Source organism: Gouania willdenowi, unplaced genomic scaffold (genome assembly GCF_900634775.1).
Source record: "Gouania willdenowi unplaced genomic scaffold, fGouWil2.1 scaffold_443_arrow_ctg1, whole genome shotgun sequence".
Classification (NCBI taxonomy): Eukaryota; Metazoa; Chordata; class Actinopteri; order Blenniiformes; family Gobiesocidae; genus Gouania; species Gouania willdenowi.
This window is the reverse complement of record NW_021145205.1, coordinates 95,932-115,641: the sequence shown is the minus strand read 5'-3', so window position 1 is coordinate 115,641 and position 19,710 is coordinate 95,932. Positions and strand designations below refer to the sequence as shown.

The 19,710-nt window shown below is 35.5% G+C and overlaps 1 protein-coding gene across 5 annotated transcripts in view; it reads right to left on the bottom strand.

Moving 5' to 3' along the window:
- The window catches only part of elavl2 (ELAV like neuron-specific RNA binding protein 2), a 57,738-nt gene extending 38,598 nt beyond the window's left edge, over positions 1–19,140 (bottom strand). For 3 of the 5 annotated variants that reach the window (XM_028442374.1, XM_028442378.1, XM_028442376.1), the window contains exon 1: positions 17,070–17,181. The gene's annotated coding sequence lies outside the window, so the exon portion shown is untranslated. Of the gene's footprint in view, positions 1–17,069; positions 17,182–18,612 lie in introns of those variants that run through there. The other 2 variants (XM_028442377.1, XM_028442375.1) reach the window with 2 other exon arrangements.
- Between the last annotated feature and the right edge of the window lie 570 nt (positions 19,141–19,710).

Genomic DNA, 19,710 nt, shown 5'->3' with positions numbered 1-19,710 from the left:
CAAATAAGAAATCATTAATAAAGTGTGCATTGATTGATATCGCAATTTAACGCCAAATAAATGCTTAAAAGAGCAATTTATCTCATTTATACTGAATGTAATTCCAATTTCTTACTACAAATGATCAGAACTGTATATTCGCATATGTCTTGTAATATGTGTAATTATTGGGTAATCTTTTAGGGTGGCAATTGAACATTATGTCCAGGGACTGCAGATGAAAAATTGCCTTTTGGCTAATTCTTGTATATTTTCCATATTGATTTTAATGTACACTCACTATCCCTGTTAAATAAAAAAATAAAGGAAATTAGAAAACAAAACTGTCAGACTAATCTGTGGGCGCTAGGAATGTGCAATATTTTATCGTTTATGATTTATCGTCAAAAACATTTTCACCGGTAAGAATATGTCATTCCACGATATAAACAATACATTCCCATGTCGGAAATTAGCGAGGGCCACGGGCCATTTGTCCCTCAATTTAACTAAGAATGCCCCAAACTAACAGTGTTCCACAGGCCAAAACTGCCCGTTTGTAGTCAACTTATTATTCTCTGGAGCGGAACGCTGTTTACAGAAGCTCTGACGTGCACCGCCACCGGCCCCTTCACACACCACCGTCTGTGTGTGAGGTGCTCATCTCAGCTACCTGAAGCTGCAGTGCTGCGATACATCATGGACCGCTACTTGGTTAAAACCAGACAACCATAAAACAAAGGGAACCAATTGAAGTTCCTCCGTCAGATCCACCCAAACTTCCACAAACACGGGGACAGAGATGAACCTGTAGCAACGATTATGAACTGGAAACTTACTAAAGCTAACTAAGCTAAGCTAACCCACCGACACACAGATTGGGCTAAGAGCTAATGCTAACCACTCCAAATAAGGAACAGACTAAATAAAAAGAACAAGTCTTACTGTCATAAAACCACAGAGAGCCACCGATTGGTTTATGGTCAGATTCAACACTTTACTATGAAAGGATAAAAACTAACATGTCACACGTTGTGTGAAATTAATATTAGCATAAATAACTATTAATTCGTCCCAATTTGTGAAACGCAATATTTTTTAATTATATTTCACATGTTCACGACAAAGCTGGTCCCATTAGACCAGGGGTCTGCAACCTTTACTCTCAAAGGAGCCATTTTGCCTAATCTCGCCAGGAATGAAGTCCTTCCGGAGCCGTAAAAAATACCTTCTCAAGGAAAACAATACAGTGTATAAAATGCTATGCAGTTAAAATAATGTCTTATAATTTTTAGAGTTTTTAGAGCTACAAAAAATAACTTGATCATGTCGGTCAACACATGCTAATTGCTAATTTCTTGCAGCATATCAAGCATACATAATAAGCTGGCATGTTGGCAATTAAATAAATCTTTCCCCACACAAATACAATCTCTATTTTCTTTCAGAATAGTCTTTTTGTTAGTTTAGTTATCTTAAAAGGAATTTAAAACCTAGGTTAGCCACAGGGGCAATGAAAGTTGATGGTCTGTCGTGGATGTGATTTATTTTGAGGTTAAACAACTGTTTTATCAGATTTTTATTTTAAGTTAATGGCATTAATCATCAATACCCTCTGTAAGAAACACCAATTCATTATTTATTTTTATTTTTTTTTTAAAGCTATAGGGAGCCATTGCAAAAAGAGTTAAAGAGCCACATGAGGCTCCAGAGCCACAGGTTGCAGACCCCTGCATTAGACTGATGTAACTATTGAGATTATTACACCTAAATATACTGAATGAATTATAGGAAATCAGAGAAATATTTATCAATCATTACTTTATGTAACTCATTATCAGATGAATGAAACAAGATTCAGCAACAGTAAAAACACTAATGGAGTTATTTTTGCTTTTGATGTGCTTTTTTTTTAGAAAATAATCTTATTTCAAATGAGGAAATAAATGAATTACATTCAATAACACTAATAGAGTGACACATGCACAAATATATTTCATAAAATATCAGCTCATTAACTCTTTGAGTCAGCAGCTATTGTAGCCTTTTTAAATGTGTCTTATGTTGATGTATTCACATTTATTTGTGTTTGTAAAGAACCTGTTTACACTAAGTTGTGAATTTTTTATTTTTTTATCGTTATCATGATAAATACCACAAATTATCGGTATAATTTTTTTTTGTCAATATCGCCCATCCCGAGTGAGCGCGTCAATCAGAAGTTTAACTCATTACTCCACACACAATGTCAAAATTACCAGTAAAACATTACAATTTTCCTCACATTTTCAAGCTGAGTTAAATGAATATCGTTGCTACTTCCAGGTGCTTTTTATCCCAAAGCTATTCCAAATGTAGAGGAAAAATACCTGCACTCTTCCATTATTGACAAACTACAACACAGATTGCTAAAATTTGCCATTGGAAGGAGTTATTTTTGCCTTACGAGCTGCCAAATTTATGTGCACAGTGACGGAAACTCCGGCAATATTTAAAACATATTGTTTGAGACAAAGTTTGTCCGATCTCAGTTTAATTCTTTGTTGCACCTTTTTATGTTGTGTACAAGGCACAAGCACTGGCTATTGTCCCAGTTGAGATAGTGCCACAAGGCAGAAATATTTCATTAGATAAACACTTGGAACAAGAAATTTGGCAAGATGCCTCTCGCCAAAATTTTCCACTCAAGGCTTTTTAGTGTGTGCAGGCAGCCAGTAGCTTCCTCTGAGTTCAGACATTTCACTGCGCGCAGCATCTTGTTCCCAGGAGCCATGCCTCAGTTTTCATGAGAAAACCGGTGGCGATAGAGACCACTAGACCCTTTTCTGTCTCTTTATCATTGATGGGATAAACCTATCCACTTCCTCATTTCCCTCCATGAGCAGGATGTCTTTAGGGCTCATTAAAGTGGAGCACATTAGTTGTCAGTAGTTTTAGATCCCACTGGCTTCCACTAAGGCGGGGAGAAAATGCTCAACATGAGGAAAAATTAGACATTTTCCACAGCTTCAGACTTCTACAACAGTCACTACTGTACTACCACTACTACACGTGTAAATAATACTGCCAATGTCCAATATCACATTTGTTACAGTGTCAAACTGCTAAGACTGCTATACTGTAGTCATTTTTTTACTAACTGTGTTTGGGAATACAAAAGCAAAGAGGCTCAAGCAATGTTTGGAAAAGGTTTTAGAGTCAATCAAAACCAACAAAGTGCAACAAATGTAGTTATTCAAATCAATATATACTACTAAAATTGACAACTGAACGCTACCTATCAATTAACTATATTAAAACTAACTTAATCTACAAATCATTACAACTTCAGAAAACTCTGTTTAACAAATAAAATATGTACTGTATATGATTCCTGTATACGCTGAAGTTTTAACCATTACAGATCTGACCGAGAAATAGAATAAAATAGAATCAATTTTAATTTTTTCCAAATCCTGTGTTTTTTTTTTTGTTTTTTTTTTAAATTCAGGTGGTTGTTTTTTAAAGAAATAGTTATCTTTTTTTTTCTCAGAAAAAAATAGTTTTTAACTTCTGTGAGGATACAAAAAACAATTAAACAAAAATGTAATTCAAAAATTAAAATGAAATTTAAAACCATGTGTAAGCCAAAATTAAAAGGTAGATGTACGTAGGGCCCTAAAAAAATCGGAATCGTGGAATCGACCAATGAAAACGGAATTTACTGTTGAAAGAGGAAATAGAATCAGGAACAAACGCCGTCACCGTGAGGCAAGGAATTTTTTTTTTAAGGGGAAATGTTTCCGGGGGACTGCTTATTAGGTGCACCGGCCACCCCCCTCCCGTCCTAGCCGCTTCAAACACCTTCTAAACCACCGAAAAAAACCCATTTTAACTGCCAAAAAACTACGTAACTCATCACTGACGACTAAATACAGAGCCACCAGTGCCCGTTCAACTTTAATGTCTGTGAAACTCCGCTCGTTTATCGTCAAACAATGGTGCGCTCCGTGAAATGATCATGATCAGCTTTAATCAGCTTCCTCTGCTCAGAGTTCAAACAACATCTCAGTGCTACAGAAAGTCTGTGGATAAAGTTGTTCTGTTGTTGTGAACGAGACCTTCGGAGCCAGAGTAGAGTCTGAAACATCGGAAATTCATCATAACTTCTGATACTGTAAAATATTCTGGCCCCTAGTGGTGAAACAACATGCATTCTTGTCTCCATTTGTTTTTGTTTATTCATTACGGTTTGGAATTATTTCATCAGGATCATTTAAACTAGGTTAATTTAAATTAAGTTGATTAAAACTTAATCAATAAAACTGATTAGATTCAGTAAACCATTGAACCCTGAGGGGAACGTGGGTGACATTAATGCTGCTCTCATACATCTTTATATGACGCATAAATAATCAAAAAGGTTACTCAGAATAATCCATGTCAGTACAACCTATATCTACCTTATAATTGTATCTTACACATTTTACATTACATTTTTATTTTTGACATGCATTTTTGTTTAATTATGGTTTTCATTTTTATTAGTATTTTTGTTTCCTCACAGGAGTTAAAAACTAATTATTTTCTGAAAAAAATTTATTTGTATTTCTAAAAAAAACAAATAAAAAACATTCATGCGGAAAACGGAATTTGGAAAAAAAGAAAATTAAAAAAAAAAAAAAAAAAAGGATTTTATTAAGTTAGCATGTTTATTGTTTAACGTTTAACCAACTAAATATAAATTTAAAATAAATTATCCTGATTACATAATTCTAGACTAATTATTGGACAAAAAAAATGGACATAAGGATGCATCAGTTATTTCTAGGAATGCAAATTGCAGGGAATTTAGCGATTCCGATTCCATTATCGATACTGCTCATCGCTTCCTTACCGATTCTCATTAGGTGAGGAAATTAATAAAAATGGATAACGATGCAACGATTCACTCAACTCCCGATTCGATTCACAATACTGGGTTCATGATACGATTCTCTCAATTTATTTTACAAAATGGGACTGTAGACAATTGATGATTGAAAAATACTGAAAATACTGTACTATTTTCCTTTTATTTTTCATTGTCAAACAAATCCCTTGATAAACTATTCAAAACAATGCAATTGAACTAAAAATAAATCTTGAATGAAATAAATAAAGGAATAACACAAATAAAAACGCCTATTAAATTAAATTCTGGTTCTATAGTAAACAATGCAAAACTGCATAATAGTTCTTTTTTCTTTTTAAAATTGCAACTGAAAATGTATTTTGTGCCTTAACAAATGGACTTTAAAAAAAAAAAAACAGTCTACACTGTATTTACGTCAGATATTTGTTTGGACCAGCAGAGGGCGTTGGTAACCCAGTGGTCGGTTGGCATGCAGATATTCTTGCAGTGAAGAAGAGATGCTATGCGCGAGCAGACAGAGCTAATAGAAAAACACAACTTTTACAGATATTCACGTAATATTACAGCTATCCTTTCGGTGCTAAAGGGGAAAGGAATCATTTATGAACATGTTTAAGAGTAGAAGGCGGACAGAAAGAAAGTAGTAGCAGATTCCGCCTGCCGCCTCAGCATTTGGACAAGAGAAGGATAAATATATACTCTGCTGTTTAAAAAAAGTACTGCGATTCAATTTTCAGAGAACCAATATGAACTGTGATACCTATGAATCGATTTTTAACTGCCTTACAATTAATCATTACATCCCTAATATATATATATTGATTTAAATTGATTAACAAATCTATTAACAACTGATGCAACAAAAAACATTCTGTCAGGAGTGTACCAGTAAATGGGAAAAAGAAAGGAGTTGTTCTTGAGCACTGGCTGTTTGCTTTAACTCTATTATATTATCTTTGTCTCTTTAATTTTCTGCAGGGATATAAGCTATATTTTTATTCCAAAAGGTATAGATTGTTTTCACTGGATAATAATATATACAAAAGCATTATATAAAATTAATATTTGATTAAATAATATTATTATTAAACATATGACACATTTTGGCTACAAACATTTGAGAATATTTACAGTGCGCCTTTTGAACAACTTGATCCAAAACTAATTCAGAAATAAAACAAATAATTATTCTGTAAAAAAGAACATATTAACCAAAAGTACAGCTGCATTTATTATGTATTTAAACGGTAAAGCTTTAGTTTAGCCTTTGTTTACTTTTCTATAAATGGACTTTCAGAGACCTCGTTGTTACATGTGACATCAGCCGTGTGTGTGAACGTGTGAAAGATCAAACGAAAGACAACTATCGGTACCAGTCCGTCTCCCATGTTTGATTACTTGTTATGAGGACAAACTGGCGACGAAGTCTGTGTTCTTGCTGAAATTTGTGGTTTTCGGAAGAACAGTCTGTGCAAGAAGCAACTTTTGCGCGAGTGTAGAGAACCCGGAAGTGAGTAGCATGGCAACAGAGACACTACAAACAGCACGGAAGACAGCAGAGCTGCGGGTGGAGGAAATGGATTCTCCGCGGTGGACAGCAAACAACTATATGGTGGAAGGAGCGTCACTTGGTGCTAGCATAAACACAATATACAGGACCTGGAGGAGTTTATCGTTACGTATTTGCCATGTAAGAGGAACCGGTAAGCGGAATTGACAGGCAAGCAAACAAACGATTCCTAAGAATTGGAATCCTGGGAACCGGTTCTCAAAAAGAACCGGTTTTTCGATTCCCATCCTTAGTTATTTCACCACTATGGGTCAGAATGTTAAAAAATTATAGAGCCCTACTTGTCTTCTCCATTTAAATCAAAATTGGTCGAAACCTTAGTTTAAGTAATGCTTCAGGTTTAATTAGAGGTTGTAAAATGTTTTGCACTCAAACAATTTTATCATTATTGTTCTAAAAATATGTGAATAAACATTCTTATTTTATTTTTCAGAGTTATGAAGAATAGTCAGAATTTCTAAGGTTTTAATAAAGATTACGTTTTTTTTTTTTTTACAGATTTTGTTGAAATGTTGCAATCACTTATTCAAGTAATTTTTTAACAATATATTCAGCCCTTCTAAAACCACATCAATACACTTTCGGACTAACATTACGTTGGAATTCAATAAAATTACACAATATGATTCTACTGCTTTTACAAAAAAAACTTTTTTTAATATGAGCAGCATGTACTGATATGACACTGAGCACTTAAAAGTAAGAAAGCCCCCATCTGTACCACCTCTTCAGAGAATTCAATTGACCAAGTATGCGTGACAAGTTGCAGAGTAAAGAACTTTAGAGTGCACACACTGACATGCACAACCTGTCCTTGAAAACTAAAAGCCCACAAGTAACGATTCAAAATATTCCAGCAAAGATCATAGAAGTGACGAATCTTCCCACACACTAAGTGTACCCAGGCAACAGCTACAACATAAGCTACTCTGAGAGGGTTAACACTACTTCTATGCTAGTGAAGAAATACAAGGGGAGATGAAGGACAATTGTGCTTTAAACTTGTAAAATGATTGTTTTTTTCTTGGATTATCAATCTACACAAACCTGTACTTTAACCACCAAAGAAATAAACACCTGCCTATCTTTTCTTTTACAAACCTTAAATGTAGGAGGTCCGATATTGAATATCGGTCCGATATCAGCCAGAAAACGAATATCGGATTTTATCTGAAATCTCTGATATAAGTGCTCCGATAAGCAGACCATTGTTTTTGTTGTTTATGTCCCCGCCCTCAGTTGTTCCCACCATATACTGACAGTAAAAAATAACTGAAGTGAACTTGAATTGTCTTGTAATTTATTTATTTTATTCAATTGAAGAATACTGTAGATATTATAATGAAGGTTAAAATTTCTGTAACCAATTGTTTCATAATAAATGAGCTGTTGCTGACTATCGTTCTCTGTTTGAGAAACATCACTTGATCAAGCCTTTTCTAACAATCCACACTACAAAATAAGTCATAAAAGTATGTATGATTCGTGCTGATATCGCATCAGATCAATATCGGTATCAGCCAATACTCAAAAGGTGTATCGGGACATCCCTACTTAAAAGTAAGGCTGCAAGATTAATCGAAATTGGATAATTTAAAAAGTAAAAATTGGAAAATAAATTATTCCATTCACATAAAAAAAAAAAAAAAAAAAAATCAGGGCATGAGTCTTTGGGCTGTTGACTGTTGGAAAAAAACAGGTTTCAAACATATTTAAAGTGATAGAACCCTGCTGCTACAACCTGTTCTTTTTAAATGTGAAATTTGTAAATGTCAAGGTTTTTTTCTAATACAAGTTTCTCTTTTTAAAAATCATTAGGGATTAATTTTGGGTTGTGCATGTTAATTCATCAATCCCATTGTTAAAGCTTTGCAGTTGCACTTTATTCCCAATACAGGAATGTGTTTAATTAAAAGGAAATAATTTAATAGAATAATTTGATCCAAATCTAAATGGAAAATTGAGTTTTCAAAGTAAAAAAATCAGGATTTTGTTCTGAGCTAAAATCGTGCAGCCTTACTTGAGTATTGTACCGATATAATTGTACTGTACATGCATGTTAGACCATGTGAGGGCCAGGAGCCAAAGTAGTAATGCATTGGTTATCCCAGGCCAGCCAAATCGTGTCTGAATATTCCTCCAGTGTGATGCAATTCAAAGTTATAATTGGCAGGTTGCCTGCAAAAGTCACTGTGCACAACTTTGCACCAACACTTCAGGAAAAAAAAAATGAATCATACGTCGGTTAGAGAGAATCTCTGGAGGAGAACGCTACAAAGTTTGACGAGGAAAAGGAAACACTGTAAACTTTGTTTTGCTCAACAGACTGTAACATGTTCAATATACTGACTCACTGAACTCGTGAAGCAATTTCGTTTCTCGCCGACTTCATGCAGTAACAGAACTTTGGATATTTTTCAAAGTGCCATAGACTGCAACTCTGTATGTCAGCTGACTCAGCCAAATTCTTCTCACAAAAAGAAAAGGTTTTTTTTCTGAATCATTTTCTATACAAAAGATAAAAACCTTACAGCTGGTTAAACAAGAAAGCATGTGTTGAATAGTTCAGAGATCAAACTACAGCATCTATATTTCCCCAAAAACAACTCGGGAAAAGCTCCAAAAGGAGAACGGAATACTGAGTAGGGCTGCACGATTATGGCCAAAATGACAATGTGTGTACAGTTTACAGTGCAATTTAGGCTTTAAAATGAAATTATAGAGAGAAATTGAAAAAAAAAAGTAACACTAGAGTTTTAAATGTACCAAAGACTAACTGAATAAATACACTATTACAGAGTGCAGAACCTGTATTTTTAAATGAAAATACTGTTGATCTAGGGCTGGGCGGTATGACCAAAAATCACAAATTTTCAAAATTCTAACGGTTTCACGGTATATGACAGTATAATTTTTTTCTGCATAATCAGGTGTTCACAGCATTTTCTACTGGTTGAAAGATGAATTACTGCAGTATACTGACTTAAGATGGTCTATTTTACCGTCATGATGAGTGAATATTGTAGAATAATTCCACACTAGTAGTAATACAAATTTGCAACAGCAGCCCGATGGCTCTTTGCCGCACTAGCTTAGCAATAGCTTGATTTCTAACTTTATGAAAAATCTACTTTTGTTCACATGAGGTAACTTGAGTGTCCACCAGCACACAAGGTATGAAATAAAACCATCCATAGGGCCCTATAAAATCTGCGTTAACGAAATCGCGGACGGAATCGATAAATAAAAATGTTTAAACGCGAAAATGGACAAAATCGGCATGAAACGCCATCACCGTGGTGCAAAGAACGTTTTTTATGGGGAAATGTTTACGGGGACCTCTTATTAGGTAGACCACCCTCCCTCCTCCTGTCCTGGCTGCATTAAACTCATCTTAAATCACCACAAACACCCTCTAAAACAAAGCAAATCATAACTGATTCCTAAATACAGAACCTCCAGTGCCAGTTTAACTTTGCTGTGCCTGTGAAGCTCCGTCCGCGTTTTGTGTAGCGCAGCGGCGCTCCGTGAAAACGTGATAAGCTTTAATCATCTTCCCCTGCTCAGTGTTCAAACTGTTATATCTGGTTAACTAAGAATAACTCAGTCCGTGTTGTCCTTTAGTTCTTTTAATTCCAGTTTTTTGTCCGTGTCTCGTAGTTAGACATTCACAGTCAGCAAGCTACCTCAAGTGCAACAGTTATAGTGGGAACTTCCGGATTACAAAATAAAAGTCAGTTGGAGCAACGTTATTAGAATGTTACATTCTAACATCTCAGAGCTACAGTAAAATGCATGTTGAAATAACGAATTCATAAAAAATGACCTAATGAAACAAAAATGAAAACAATCAAAGTTTATACTTAATTGATTTTTATTTTTTTAATTAAGCAATGAAAAAAGTAATATGTTTTCTATTTAGAGAGTGCATGGCTTATTAGCCAGAACATTGTTTTGTTTTGTTGTTTTCCTTAAAAAGATGTTTTGTTTTCTTTAGTTTTTGAACTTCAGTGTATTGCATGGTGTTACTCCAGTCCTGACTATAGGGGACAAAAGTAACAAAGTGCAACATCTAGTCAACGTCAAATTCCACATTACACAGAAGATGGGATCATTAAAATTAGGTTATTTTGAACTAAGCTGATCAGAACTTAATAAACCTGATCAGATTCAGTAAACCACTGATGCCTGAGAGGAAATCAGGTGACATTAATGCTGTTCTCATAGATCTTTATATGACATAAATAATTAAAAAGAAGTCAGAATAATCCACTACAACTTATATCTACTTTTTAATTGTGTGAACTTTATTTTTGACATACATTTTGTTTAATTATGAGGTTTTTTTTTATTTATCATTATTTATTTTGTTTCCTCACAGTAGTTAAAAACTAAAATTTTCATTAAAAAATGATTAATATTGATTAAAAAAAAAACGGAATTTAAAAAATTAAAGTGGAAAAAATGGAATTTAGAAAAATTTGGAAAAAAATAAAATGGATTTTATAGCGCCCTACATCCAGTCATTTGTTTGGGGTCTGTTCAAGTCTTATAACAGAGAAAATTGCTCTGTTTTAAATTTTCTACATTAGTGATGTCACAAGTAAAAGTGTTGCCAGATCAGATCATCTTAGAATCTACCCATTCCAATAAAAACAGCCAAAACACAAACAAAAAATCTGGCAACCCTGTGTTTGTGACAATGTGACCGCTGCTGCTGTACAAAAGAGTGAACTATTACCTTGAATGGACTATTCCTGTAATCTCTACATGAGATGATGACAAAGCAACGTAGCAGCTCCAGTAAATGTTTGAAGCAGCTGAAACAGCTGCTTTTGCTGTTGAAGCTGCCGTTGCTGTACCAGACTGCACATACACATCACAAAACTGTTTTTCTGACACACAATCGCAATAGCATGTGTTTTACAGTAATGTGCTGTTTTTTGGATGAAAACAACAACAAGAGTGTGTCGAAAGCAAAAAAAAAAAAAGTTGCTAGTGATCAACTGTTGTGTGGAGTCCGTGTACATAGACACGTCCACTAAAACAGCCCTGTTTCAGAATTGGTCAGAAATGTGATTTTTCAGAGGAAACGGGTTTGGGGAAATTAACCTCAAATAATATGTTTTGGGGGTTCTTAGAACAAATGAAGATGGGTGGACAAACTGCATGAAAAGTCCCCTTTAAATATTTAAGTTTCCTGCATCATAAAAAATTACAAATTGTAATCCTTTGCTCTCTTTTTTTGTGTATTATTGCCAAACTGCGGACATGCGAAGCTAACCGTGCCTCCGTGTTCGTGAGTATTATTCTCCTGTAGCAGAGGCATGCGCACGCAGGCACATGCAGCTTCAGAGCTTTTAATTGCATCTTTCTTATTCAATTCAACTTGGATAGGGCAATTTACAACAAATTCGGTATGAACCGGTATACCGACCAGCCCTATGGTCAAGGTAACTTAATCGTGGAAACCAAAAATTAATTGTGCATCCCTAACACTGAGCATTATTATTACTAAAAGTTACATGCTTAAAGTGGACACCCAGTGTTGGACAGTTCTGAGGTTTGGGTGCTTTAAACTAGGTGTTCTCAACCTTGGGGTCAGGACCCCATTTGGGGTCTCGAGACACTGGGAGGGGATCACCAGATGCCTCCAAGAAACAAAAAATATTTTTTATCAATTTTATTCTATTTTTGCCACTTTTCTGCAACACCACCAAACTTGTCATATTTTAACCTTTTCACCACATTTCATGCTTATTTTTTGCCAATTTAACCACATTCATGATTTTTCATGCCCATTATTTCTGATTAAAACAAGGATTAACATCTTTAAAATGACTATATACTACGGCGCAAATATTAAACTTCCTGGATAACAGTGGATATTATTCAGAAAGATAAATAAATGTGTTTATCACAGATTCATAGAACAAAGGACCATCATTTTGCGGAGTTTAAGGATGAGCCCTAAAAATCTCTCCCCTTTATTCCCCCTTATAGATGACCCTGTCCCCACATGACTGTTCTTCAATGTTCATGTCTGTGTTCAACCACCCACTATTGTTTTTTGAGGAATATTACTTGATCATACCACAGAATAAGTAATAAAAGTAGGCATGGTTCGTGCTGATATAATAAATCGTTATGAGCCAATATGCAAGAACGCAATTATGTTTAGGGCTGGGCAAAATATTAAGATTTAAAATATTTTGAGATTTCTATTTTGGTGATGACAATATGGTTTATATCAATATATTTTAATTTTATAGCTTATTTTGCATTAAAATACTAATTTTAACCTCTGATCAGTGTTGGAGGGGCTGTGGTCTTGTGGGAGATCATACCCATGTAATTTGGAACTGTCCGAAGTTAATTAACTATTGGAAAGACATACAAGGTGAAATAAAAAATGTTTCAGCATTGAAATCCCATTAGAGCCAAACTTCATAATATTGGGAATTTTCCCTACCAATATATGATTAAATGGTATCAAATTTTTACTTAAAATATTACTTATAATTGCCAGGAAAATGATTATGGTCTCTTGGCTTAAACCTCAACCCCCCACTATTACTTAGTGGAAGAACAAACTAAAAGAAGTGTATCATATGGAGCAAATAACAGCAAGACTGCAAATGAAAATTGACTTAGTCACGGAAAAGTAGATAAATTTCTAAGTCCTAACTCAGAGCTTCCCCTAAACAAGCCACACTAAAGAACCCACTCACACATGCTGTCCCTTAGAGGAGAAAACGTGTCACATATTGTGCAGCCTTTTGTTAATAAATGTGCCTGTGTGGCATTTTGCATCATCAAATTTAACCCAGAATAGTCTTTTTGGTAAGACTTGGGAGTAAAAAAAGAATTTTAATTTATATTGTATATCATCATTTTGAGAAAAAATACTGAGATATGAGTTTTAGTCTTTATCGCCCAGACCAGAAGTAAAAACGTTGCATCGGGACACCCCCATAACCAGAGTTATCCAGCCGTGTTTTAGCAACATCGCTGATTAATTATTTTAAAAATCGTCAATAGTAATCCATCTCCAAGTAAGCAAAGTAAACAAGATGTACAATATTTATTTATTTAGTTCTTTAACCACTCTGATCATACCGATCACTGAAATCACACTAATTTAATGTGAGGAAATACAGTAGCAATCTTACAACAGCTGCTGTGATGCTGAGACTGAGTTCAAGGGCAAAGCATCCCTCGCCCCCAAGTGATGACACACACATGCAGCGGTAGGGCCCCCCTGTGGCCAAGAGGCACTACCAGCTGCACTAAAACAGTACCAAACCAGAGCTTGGGTTCACTCAATTGGACTGGGTGGAGGGGGGAGAAGGCAGAAGAGAAGAAAGGGAGGGGGGATGGGATGGACATTTAGGAAAGACAAAGGAGGGCAAAATAGCCTTTCTGCTGCAGCCATCCACTGTACGCCAACCCAGTTCTGACAGCAGCACACATTGCTACACAGAGAAAGTGATGTGTGGCCTTTGAAAGTTCGCTCGCTGTCCTGTATTTTAGTCACTGTCAGCAGCCTTCTATTTTGAGAGGAAAACGTGGAGGCTCAATAACACATAAAGACAACTGCTCTTATCTCGTCCTTCTCAGCAGTGCAGAGGTTACAGAAAATGTGGACGCTGCATTAACAGAGACGAGGGGGAAAAAGATGCCTAAAAGAAGCAGAAATGCATGACATACTTATGATTACTTCTGCAGTGACAGTGCATTTGAATCAGGATTGCTTTTGCTCTAAATTCAGTTTAAAAAAAAGACATTCCATGTTATTTCTTCTCAACCAGATGCTCTATACCAGGGGTGTCAAACTAATTTTAGTTGAGGGGCCAAAGACAAAGCAGTTTGACATTCAGAAGGCCGCAGATTATAGGCAGGAAAATGAGTAATTTACAAAAAAAAGTTACCTAAATTGTTTTGCTTTTGTTACCAATTTTTCAAAAATTGGGGCAAATTTGTGAAATATTTTGGGGAAAATTACACAATCTTAAAAAAATTAGCTCTAAGATTTAAAATGACTGCCATCATAATTCCTGCAAATATTGTTGAGTATCACTAAATTTGTGTAATTAGAGGGGCTCAGATATGTACAACCGAATTAGTTGGTAATTTACACATTGGTTCATGTTCTGTCATTTTTACTTTCTCCTGCGGGCCAAGTTAGATGTTCTAAGGCACGTGTCAAACTCAAGGCCCGGGGGCCCAAATCTGGCACTTAAGACCATCCAATTTGGCCCACAAGAGAAACTAGAAAGACAAAAACCATGAATTATCGTGTAAATAACCAAATAATTCAGTTGTAGATCTCCAAGCCCTTCTAAATACACTCATTCAATGAAACTCCACAATATTTGGAGGAAGGCAATTTTTCCATGCATGACTGCAGTAATTTTAAATCTCAAATTTGTAAAAGAACTCAATTTTCCTTAAATTATTTCACATATTCACTCCCCAAATTACATAAAAATTGGTCACAAAATGTCCACTGCCTTGATTTTGTCAGCACTTCGCACACTATGTATAATTTATGCATCAAAGTGTAAACTTAGGGAAATTGTTGAGATTGCTCATTTTCCCATCTAAAACCTGTGGCCCACTTTAGATCAAACTACTTTGTATTTGGCCCCTGAACTAAAATAAGTTTGACACCACTGCTCTAAAGGGCCGGATTTGGCCCCCGGGCCTCAAGTTTGAAACACGTGCTCTATACATTAAGACAAAGCACTGACACATTGAATCCATATGCTTACAACTATGCAATTTGAAAAAAGTTCAACTACTTTCCATGACCTATGCACAATGTACATATATGAGCAGCTTGTCTGACTTTTTCCCACTGATGACCGGCAATTTGGCAGCTCAACCAATAAACATGACACCGGGATTAATCCACCATTCATTCACTGCAGACTCGCTCAATATTAAGGACCAACCAGTACAACTACAGTATAGAGTCAGATGTACAACACACTGGATATGGACAGAACAGTCAATAGCATGACTATTAGTAAGCAGAAGAGTAAAGAGTACTCATATATCCTGCTAAAGTAGAAGTACTATTACTTGATTGAAACTGTACCCAAGTACAAGTAAGTCATGCATAAAATACTCAAGTACAAATAAAAAGTAGCTCAATTAAATAGTACTCAAAGTATAAATTACTAGTTACTTTCACCCTACATGTTCATTTTTGGTAATAAATCTTGCCACTGTTCCCTTGCATACTGTAAACATCTCATGTATAAACTTAAAAAGGAATAGACCAAGTCTTGCACAATTGGAACTTAATTTATTTTCTATAAAATAAAATGTTTGTGAAAATGTTCAATTATTTAAATAAAACACCAATTAAAAAATTGTCAGGATTTATCTTGACATGCAAGTATAGATACATTTATGAACTCTAAAACGGAGAAAATAACCAGAATTCAATGCTGTTTTGGCACCATGCAAAACGTTTTCAGATATGATGCATTTGATTGTTGTCTGGTTATTTCAAATAGTTTTGTTGTTTCACAATGCCCAATGATCATTTAAATTTAAATTTATATATATATATATATATATATATATATAAATAATTCACCTCAGTAATGGTTGGGTGTAGAATTATAACAAATTACTAAAAACGTACTTAAGTACAAGTAAAATTACTGATTTAGAAATATATTCAAAAAAGTACAAGTACCAATCAAATCAACTCAATTAATGTAACGTGAGTACTTCTAATCAGTTACTTTCACCTCTGTAAGCACCAACTCACGGATAGGAAACATCTGTAGTGTACCAATTTTAACGCGTGAAGAAGCAAAATGCCTTAAATCCAGCTATGAATTTAAACTGTTTAAGGTAATTGTCAGACTATCCACACATTATTAAGTTAAGATATCATTCACGTGTGAAGCAATTGCATAAAACATATTGATTATTTGTTGAAAACTAGTGCAGTGCGGGTTTTACTTTAACCATAAATTAGATTAGTTGGGAAAAGTGATAACTGAGAAAAGCCAAAGCCATCTTATTCATGATAAGGTTTCTAATTAATGACATGTGGAGGAGCTGAAAGTATAATTAGCTAACCGACAGCACCTGGGCTACTTCCCACTCCAGCCGAGGCTGAGCCTACAACTTCAAAATCAACACTTCTCTTAATATTAAAGGCACACACACACTTTAGTCATTTTTACGTGTAATGTTAAAATAAAACAGCAGTTTTACCCCTACGTAATATGCTCAAGGCGTGGATAGTGACATTTAATTTGCCCAGCTCCACCTGAGGCTAACCAACCCAGGTCCATGCATACTAAAGCAAACCTACGGACAAAACTGGTAAAAATGTAAACCAACTACAAGCCGACAATGACTTTACAGCAGCATTTAATAGCAGTACTAAATAGAATGGGAATTAGGCCACATTAACAACCAGCAGGTGTAAGCCATTCTTAAATATCATCATTTTTCAATGGAGTTCGGCCAACGACGCAGCGCGGCCGCTTCGGGCGTTTGCTAGCCACAACTAAACCACTTATTTAGAAGTGACAGTGATTTATACGTTTAAATGCTTTTAATAGTGAGTAATATTACTTCTTGTTGGTGGCTTACCTTGAAAGTAGCGGGTGGAAGTTGCGGTATTTAGTGTTTCTCGGACGTGCCGAAGCGAAAGTTTAGGTCGCGGTCTGGTCTCAGCGGGGAAGGGGCGGTGGCGGTAATGCACCCACCCTAAATAAACTAACGAGGCCCTTAGCCAATCAGGAACGAGCTGTAGTCCGGAAATGGATTATTAGCTAAATTGATGGGTGACAGGTGTACCATAGCTGTCTATAGGAGTACACATATGAAAGCAGAAAACCTAACGTCACTTAAACTAACTATTCAGATTATAAGATCTAAATTTCAACAGTAAAATCATTTGAAAACCCTATGCCTGCATGACTTTTAAACAAATCTAGATTAAAACCTTTTTTTTATTATTATTTTTAATTAAATTTGTTTTGGCTTTCAAATATTAAAAAAAAGAGCTTCTTTGGAGACCACGTACATGTATACTTGCAATTTCAAACTCAATCCATTTATTTCATGTCACAACATGCATGGTGTCAATTGTCCTAAAGCACTATCCTTAGTTTATTTATTTATTTGCATTTGTAGGTTATCGTAGGTATGAACATACATCGTATTTTAAAAAAAATATTGGGAAAAAATACAAGTTTGAGAAAGAATGGACATTTATTTTTGCAATTTTATCATAGGTTTGAACATACACAGTGGTTTGGAAAAAAAAATGTGGGAAAAAATGCAAGTTTAGTAAAAGAAAGGATGAATTAATTTAATAGCTATTAGTGTAATAACATTAAACCGGTGAAATCAGAGATTTTCAAGAGCACATACAGCACATTTGAATCCTAATTGGGTTGGACCATGGCATAATAAATAACTATAATTGGCCTATGTTATTTATAGACAAATGTTATTCACATCTTTCCGTTCACACAAAAAATACTGGAAAATAAACAATATTGTGCCTTACTCTCAGTGTTTACACCTTATATGTGCAACACAACTAAAATCAGACAACAAGAAATTGTAAAGAATGTATATTCACAGATATCTGACCTTTTTTTATATAACCAATGAGTTCCTTTTACATTTTTTGACTGGCCCAGAGTCAAGCCACTACCCTTAGGTTTGGCAAATCTATTAAAAAAAAAAAAAAAAAAAAAAAAATCAGATTTTTGGGCTCTCTTTGCCAATTTCCTCTTAAAATTAAGTGACACACTACAGTGCAGATGCTGCGTCAAGTCATATCAATGACCATAATCCCACACACAAAAGCAGATGACACCTCAGCCAATGTCTGGGAAATAAACGAGCACATGTGTATGAGTCTGATAGCCTATAAGCTCTCCCATTGTGTGTGTGTGTGTGTATATATATATATATATATATATGTACACACACACACACACACACACACACACACACCACCACCACCACAGCCCATAATAAGCATCCCTGTGACTTTCCCCCATAAGAAGACCTCAAATGCATCTTTAGCATGATGCATGATCTGCATCCCCAAAGGATGATAAAAAAAAAAAAAAAAATCAGGATAAAATCGTTTCAAATGTGGAAAAGAATATCTTACCGTCTCTATAAATGAAAGTTAAGGACGTCCTTAGGCAAAACAATCTTTGAATCAAACACCTCGTGTAAAAAAAAAAGGAAGGATGAATTCCGCTCTCTTTTTAGTTCAAACTTGGAAACATAAAAGCCAACACAACCAAGAGAAAAATGAGGAAATGAAATGTTTATTAAATCAAAAACACAGAAATGAATTTCCCTTTGAAAGCAAAATGCATAAAATAAAAAAGAGAGGGGAGGGAGGAAAAAGGAAACAGAAGAAATAAAAGGAATCAAAGGATTAAAAAAGCCGGCTTTCTGCCTGTCTCGCTCTTTACGGGTGCGCCACGCAAATACACGACATTACTGAGTGGAAAGCAACGCGCGGACGAGGCTGTCTTTAAAAGGGAAGATAGTCCTCTGCACCTATATATATGAAACCGCATCACAACGCCTAGATAGCCCTCCGCGCCGCTCGTCTCTCATTCAACCTACACAGCGACGTACAAAGGGAGAGCGGAGGTATACTACACACTCAGCCTCTGCCAAATAGCTATTGGCTTAAAGCGCTCTCTGACGTCACAAAGCGACATTCGTCTTCACAGCAGTCACTCAATCTTCTACTAAAACATGGCATTTAAAGTAAAAAAAACCGTCCTGGGAGAGCAGAGTTACACACACACACACACACACACACACGCTCAGAAAAAGCAGCATTGCCAGAAAAATCACAGATTGAGGAAAAAGCTCTAATCAAAGTTCTGCGTATTTACGTGAAAACACTATTATAACATCCAAAATTATGGCAATTTCCTTATCTTCTATTTACACGCTCCATTTCAGCGCCAAGTCCCTGTTACAAATCATCCACCGGCTCTACCAGCATGCGGCATGTTTCAGCACCACGGACAGCGGCGCTGGCTGCACACTGAATGTGTGTGTGTGTGTGTGTGTGTGTGTGTGTGTGTGTGTGTGTGTGTGTGTGTGTGTGTGTGTGTGTGTGTGTGTGTGTGTGTGTGTGTGTGTGTGTGTGTGTTCCTGAGCGCTCATTTCCAGCCCCTACGAGAGCAGCTTTTTCTACAAAGATTGTTGCACTCATGTCAGAACATGCCACTATATCCAC